The sequence below is a fragment of the Arvicola amphibius genome, chromosome 8 (assembly GCF_903992535.2).
Source record: "Arvicola amphibius chromosome 8, mArvAmp1.2, whole genome shotgun sequence".
Taxonomy (NCBI): Eukaryota; Metazoa; Chordata; class Mammalia; order Rodentia; family Cricetidae; genus Arvicola; species Arvicola amphibius.
The window spans coordinates 75,649,441-75,657,335 of NC_052054.1; positions in this window are offsets into that span (position 1 = coordinate 75,649,441).

A 7,895-nucleotide genomic window follows, 5' to 3' on the forward strand; every position below is an offset into this window, starting at 1 on the left:
GGGGTTAGCAGATGGAAATAGTTGTTTCCTCTTCTGATTTATATTTGGTTTCCATCATGTTGTAAGTAGAGACGTGTTCAGTGCACCTCAGGAACATCTCCTGGGTCTCTGAAAGTCATCGTTTGATGACAGGAATGAGTTCAAAGAGCCAGAGGAAGACTGTGGCATGTGGAGGAGGGGAGGTCTTTGTCCTTACCTAAGTACATCTTGCTGGTCTGAATGGTTCATCATATGAATGTCATTAAAGAAAGAGGTCTGTAGCTTTTTGTCGGATGAACTGACGTGCTATAGCAACCTGGAATCAATGTCCAGTGGCTTTGGACTTGCTGGCATGGGAGGAAGTTCTGAAATCCTTGTTTGGGCTCAGCCTTTTGTGCACCCCCCCAGTGGGTTTCGCTGGGCTCCTCTGCACTGGTGTGGAGTTGCACATGAAGCTTAGCTGCTTCTCAGCATAGGCACTGCAGAAGGTCGATGGGAAACTGTGACATTGCAGCCAGAGATGTAAAGCAGAGAGGCTGTCGGGGTAGCCACAGGCTTGTCCCAAAGGCCCTGGCCAGGCAGTGCAGAAGAGCAGGAGGAATGAAGCATCTTTTTCCTGCAGCCTTGTCCAGTAGCAGTTTGGAAGACAAAGGAGTTCTGTTCCCCCCTTGGATGAGGACACTATCTTATGCAGTTTATTTTCTGGGGTGTTTACCATTCTTTCTTCGGGTGATCTAGAAGGAAAGGGATGCCTGCTTCCCTGTCAGATGAGCTTCCAATTTTATTTTTTGTCACTGTACTAGTCTCTCCTCCTCTGTAAATGGTTGGATCTGGGGATCTACTGGAGTGAAGGTTTGTGTTCATCTGAGTTCTCCAGTTCACATGCTGTGGTTAGCTGTAAGTAGTCAGGGGCAAGGTGTGCGCTGTCTGAAAGTTGTTTTTGTGCTGCCTCGCTCTGATGAGAAGATTGAGTTCTGTTAATGTTTGTGACTCTTTGAACAGCACTGTCTCTGTGAACTGAAAATGACCTTTCTGGTGTGCTGAGGTGTCCCCAGAGATGGGTGGGGCCACTGACCCTGAGAAAGGAGGCACCATTGAAGGTTCCCCGTCAATGTACAGACTCCTGATGTTTGGTATACACATGACCTGCCTTCCTGTTCTTTGGCTGACGCACACTTGGTTTCCAGAGTGTGTTGTGATTGCTTTTTAAATTTCTTGGCCTGTGGTTTTCCAAAAGAAGCATCAGGAGCTTCATTTTACTGCCATCATGGCCTCTGATTCATATTTTCCCTTCCCTTTGAGTCCTATAAAGATACCAGGTTCCCAACACTCATGCACATTGAAAATTACAGTTATACATTTTTGTGTTGGCTAATATTTTCTGGGAAGCTCTCATAACATATATATGAACCCACATAGTATCATAATGTCTTCCACATCACAGCCACGTAAGGGTTTAAGGTGGTGTCTGCGTATTTGTGGGATAGTCAGGGTGTGGGTCAGTGACAGTTGAGGTGGTGCGGAAATGATTCAGGAGCTATTTCTGTATTTTTATGCAACTTCCTGATAACCTATAGGTGTTAGAGGTTGATGTTCAAAATTTCCTTAATCCAAACTGCAATCTACCTTGTTTCTTCTTGGGTGTGTATTGTGGGAAGCACTAGGAAGGTAGAGTTGAAATACCCAGACGTTCCTGAACATTCTGAAGTCTCAGAAACTGGGTGTTACCTGTTCTGATCTCACTACTTTCTATATTTATTTATTTTTATCTGTGATTAGAGTACTTGCCTAACTTGTATAGGTTTTTAAGTTTGATCACAACTCTACCATAAAGTCAAAATTGTAATCTAGAACCTTGAAAGATGACCTGGTGCTTTGTCCTGATATTCTCGTGCTGAGCCCTCTCTATCACACTGAGGTGACTTTTCTTTTTTTCCTCCATTTTCAGACTTCATGATGGTGTTTTGTGCCTTCATTCTTCTTTTACTTCCTCAGATACTCATTTTAGCCTGATACCACCTAGGTAAAATTACAGAAGGCAAGGTAAGTAAAAACTTCCTCGAATATATATATATTCTTTCTTTTTGCTTTTCAACACAGCTTTTTTTTTTTTTTTTTTGCCCCAGTGTAGCCCTCGCTGTCCTGGAACTCACTCTATGGACCAGTGTAATGTGCGGGCCTGCTTGTTGGTGTTTCTGTCCTACCCAGTTCCCACAACCGGTAAGCCCCAAAGAAATTACACAGAGGGTCTGCATTAGTTATAAATTGATTGGCCCGTTAGCTCAGGCTTCTTATTAACACTTATAACTTATATTAACCCATTATTTTTATCCATGTTAGCCACATGGCTCAGTACCTTTTTCAGAGGGGCAGATTACATCCTGTCTCTTCGGTATCTAGACAGGACTCAGGAGGAATGGGCTTCCTCCTTCCTAGAATTCTCCTGTTCTCATTGGCTTGCCTCTACTTCCTGTCTGGTTGTCCTGCCTATAATTTCTGCCTGGCTACTGGCCAATCCGCATTTATTTAACACATAATCGACAGAGTATAAACAATTCTCCCACACCACTTCCCCCTCTTTTTTTTTAAACAAAGGAAAATATCCATAGTTCATTTTTGGGAATGTGGACATAGTATTCCATCTACTTCCTGCTCATTGAGGGTGCTTATAATCATATAGGGACCGAAAGAAAATTTTGAATTATGATCAAGTCCTGACTCGAGAATCCTTTGGGTCTTGATCATCTCAGACAGCAGTCTTGAACCTGTTCTGATTATAGAACTTTGACATCTGGGACATCTCTTCCTACTGGCGATTTCTTAGGTGGTCTTCCTTGACCAAACCTGATTTTTCTTATCTCAGAATGAATGAATCCACAGTCTCTCATTTCCTGTAGAAACAAAAGCAAAATCTATTCTCCAAAGTAACATGCTTTTGGACTTCAATTTTGAAGTCATGGTATTTTCAAAATACCTATCTTGGAGTAATTCAGCAGCATTTATAAGCAACTATCTTTTAGCAGTTGTTGCTCCTTTCTCAGCATTCAAACAATTCAAAGTATCAAGATTCTCTGTGTGTTTTCCATTTTTATGTGTCTTTATTTTAAACTCTATTTCTTTTATTTTTATGTTTTGGTTTTTTGAGACAGGGTTTCTGTGTATCTTTGTCCTGGAACTCACTCTGTAGACCAGGCTGTCCTTGAACTCAAGAGATCTGTCCGCCTCTGTCTCCCAAGTGTTGGGATAAAAGGGGTGTGCCACCACATCCAACTACTCACTTTCTTTCTTTTTTATTTTAAGAACTTTAATCCCCCTTTCAAGCCTACATATATTTTTAAACACAGTAAATTATTTAGAGGTATTCTTTGCCTTTGAATCTCTTTACTGTATATTTCTCTTTTTTGACCACATGAGTCTTTAATTTGCTAAGCAAGATGAGTAGGATTAAAGCCGTGGCATTGACGGCTGGATCCAGCCCATTCCTTAGCTTTCTGAGATTCCATGTAGTGTGGAGGAGCAGACTGCATCCCACTGCCCAGCTAGCTTAATCCTGAAATAACCACACAAAATTGTATTAATTAAATTACTGCCTGGCCCATTAGCTCTAGCCTCTTATTGGCTAACTCTGACATCTTGATTAACCCATTTCTATTAATGTATATCACCATGTGACTGTGGCTTACTGGCAAGATTCTAACCTATGTCCGTCTCAGGCCAGAGATTTATAGCATCTTTCACATTGCCCTTTGTCCCAGCATTCTGTTCTGTCTTCCCCCACCTATCTAAGTGCTTGGCCCTATCAAAAGGCCAAGGCCAAGGTAGTTTCTTTATTCAACAAGTGAAAGCAACACTTCTACACCTTCTACACCATTTCCCTGTAGTGGGAAGCGGCGGGGCTGTGTCCCGCCACCCGCTGCTGGCTAGCTTTTCACCCGAAATAATTACACGGAAACTGGATTCTTTTAAAACACTGCCTGGCCCATAGTTTCAGCCTCTTATTGGTTAATTCTCACATCTTCCTTTAACCCATATTTAGTAATCTGGGAAGCACCACGAGGTGTGCCTTACCAGGAGAGATCTTAACCTGCGTCCATCTCGGAGAGGAGCAGCATGGAGACTCCTATGGAGACTGCCTGAAGCGTCTCCCCAACTCTACTTCCTTGTTCCCACAATTCTGTTCTGTCTACTCCACCTACCTAATTTTCTGTTCTTAAAGGGCCAAGGCAGTTTTCTTTATTAATTAATCAATGAAAGAACCATAGACAGATAACTCTCCTCCATCATTTCCCCTTTTTCTGTTTAAATAAAAAAGAAAGGCTTCAACTTTAACATAGCAAAATTACATATAACAAAACAGTTATCAAGCAAGTATTACAGTTACAATATTTAAATCTATTTTATCTTTTATCATAACTAAGGAAAGCTATAAGTATCTATTTATTCTTCAACTCCATCAAAGACTCCAGAAGGATACAATGCTACCTAAGTAAACAAGAAATAAGTAACTTATAAAACTCTAGAAATGACAGAGACAACTCGCTGCCTGGACAGTCACCCAAAGTTCCTCTGTACCGTTGGGGCATCCATCTTCGGGCTTCAGGCCCACAGTATCCAGCAGACATTTCCATGAAGCAGAAAAATTCCAAAGACAGTTCAGTCACTTTCTGCTGTGTCCTGCAGAACGTCTCGCAGACTCTTTCACGAATCAGGAACCCTGAGAGACCATCTCACCTTTAGGCAAGTTTAGCAGTCCTCTTTCTGTGGGTTCCTTGTGTCCAGTTTATGCAACAGTCCAGGCAAGAGCAGTTTCTTGCCCAAATGGCTAACAAACTCCATAAGTAGCCTCTTCGATGCCCATCTTCCTCTTGAAGTAGATTGGTGCTGCCAGGAGCAGACGTGTCTCATTGTCATGAAAAACCCTAAGTTATTAAAACATTAAATGCCATATTCTGCAGTCTTTGAAAGATATGAAGAATGCCTATCTGAAATATATCTATGCACATCTAGAAAATGACTAACATGACTACAAGCTTGACTATTAATCGATGATTATCCATTAACAACCTATATTTCCTAATTATACATTACATTCTTTAAAATGAACTACAATCACAATAGCTTAATCAAAATCAGAAATACATATACATATAACAAATTGACCTTAAAATCCATACCAATGCAAATTATTCATATCTATATCATATCCCCCTTTAAATGTAAAAGAACATTTATAAGCAATATTTGGGAATGTGGGCGCAGTTATTTCTCTCCAAACTGCTTCCTGCTGAGTGGGGGCGTTGTTATTTAGGTCTTTCATGGTATAACCTGTGTGCTAGGTTCCTCTCAGTTGGCAGTTGAGTGAAGTAATTTTTTGAAGATGTTCACAGCAACCTTTCAGGAGGGCGTGGTCTATATGTATTAAAAAAAAAGGGGGGGGAGGGAGGGATTAACTGGTGATCTGAAGGAATAATTGATTTTTGTGAGTTATTGTTTTTCTTTTTTTTTTTTAAAAAAAAACTATATGAGTGTTGATTCTTGTATATTGATATATTGAACATTATATGAGAGTATGATACTACCTCTGTTTGAAACAATTGTTATATTGACATTGTTTACTATATTGCAATGTACATCTCTACCTCTGATATTATTTATGTAATGACATTGTTTACCATATTGCACTGTACATTTCTACCTCAGATATTATTTATGTAAGGACCCTGTTTACATTTTGGAAATCATTGTCTTCATTTTTTTTGCACAGTTGTCTATTCTATTAGTCTTACAGTTACATAAGTGTTGAGAATTATATGTTGGTCATATTTATATTTAGGACAATCAGGTTTTTTAGACACATAGAGGTTGTATTTAGTATAGATAGCATAATCTTCGACCTCTTTGAAGAGCTGTAGAACATGGCCTTTAATCTAACCTAGAGTTTTGTATTTATGAGACACAATCACTCCTGGCAACAATGCTCTACTCCCGAGAGAACGTTGAGCACCAAAGACACTCCACTGGGAGTTTGTCTTCTACTTGGCAGAACTGGCCTTGGGGCAAAGAAAAGCCCATACCTCCATTACTGACTAAAGTACGAAATATCCATAAGTGGATAAAACAGAATTGTCTTATCTTGCCAAGACAGGATAGGATAGTTCTACTAAAGGTTCCTTGCCATTGTATAATGGTATGTCAGGTTTCTTCAGGCCTCAGCCAAAGTTGGTTGCCTCAACATTGCTATCAAGAATTCGTGTGGTTGCCCAGGTAGTCAATTGTCTCTGTCTTCTGTTGCACATTTTGGAAGTTTCTCGTTTGTACTTCCTGGTTGCTTTGGTAAATTTACTCTCCTTCTCAGATCTTTGATGGGGTTGAAGATTAGATAATGGTAGCTACCTTCTAGATTATTTAGACTTCCCAAAGTAGAGTGATTAGAAAAATTCTTCGTTATATACTTCTCGCCTGATATTGTTTACTTTTTGTAATTTTATATGATCTGTTTCCATTGTATATAGTTGTATTTGGTTTCTGAATCTGTCTTATTTAGACAAAAGGGGGAGATGTTGGGGCAGCTGGCCCAATCCCTGCGTTCAGGGGCGTGGCTGCTCCAGCGGGGGAGCATTCCCTTTAAATAGGATTGGGGGCCGGAAGGCAGCCCCGTTCTTGGCGCTCGCCCGCGCTCTCCTTCTGCTCCGTTGGACCCTTGGTTCTGTGAGTTCCCTTATCTCCCTTTGTATTAAAATTGAGTAATTATAAAAGGACTATTTTTGGTTATTTCCAATCTTCGCCGCTTCATTTCCCCTTTTCTCTTTAAACAAAAAAGAAAGCTTTAACTTTAACATAGTAAAACTACATATAACAAAACAGTTATCAAGCAAGAATACAGCTACAATATTTAGATCTATTTTATCTTTTATCATAACAATGGAAAACCATAACTATAACTATCTATTCTTCAACTCTATCAAAGACTCCAGAAGAATATAATATTACCTAAATACATGAGAAGTAAAGCAACTTCCAGAACTCTAGAAATGGCAAGATATCTCGCTGCCTGGACAGTCACTCAAAGTTCTTTTATACTGTTGGGGCATCCATCTTTGGCCTTCAGGACCATATTATCCAGCAGACATTTCCATGAAGCAGGAAATTTCAAAGACAGTTCTGTCAGTTTCTTCTGTATCCTGCAGAATGTCTCATAGACTCTTTCATAAATCAGGAACCCCAAAGGAACATCTCACCTTTAGTCAAGTTCAGCAGTCCTCTCTCTGTGGGTTCTTTAGGTCCAGTTTATGCAACAGTTCAGACAAGAGCAGTTTCTTGCCCAAATGGCTAACTAAATCTATAAGGAGCTTCTTCGATGCTCATTTTCCTCTTGAAGTAGATTGGTGCTGCCAGGAGCAGATGTGTCTCATTGTCATGAAAAGCCCTAAGTTATTAAAACATTTTAAATGCTATATTCTGTAGTCTTTGAAAGATATGAAGAATGCCTATCTAACTGAAATATACCTCTATATATCTAGAAAATCTAACATGACTACAAGCTTGACTATTATTGATGATTATCCATTAAAAACCTATATTTCCTAATTAAACATTACATTTTTAAATGAACTACACAATCACAATACCTTAATCAAGATCAGAAATACATATACATATAACAAAATAGACCCAAAATTTATATCAATAAAGCAAAAATCCATACCAATGCATATCTATATCATATCCCACTTTAAATGTAAAAGAACATTTATAAACAATATTTGGGAATATGGGTGTAGTCTTTTTCTCTCCAAACTGCTTCATGCTATATGGGGGCACTGACAATCAGGTCTTTTATGGTGTATTCTGTTTGCTAGGTTCCTCTCAGTCAGCAGTTGAGTACAGTAATTTTTGAGGGTGTTCAGAGCTACCTT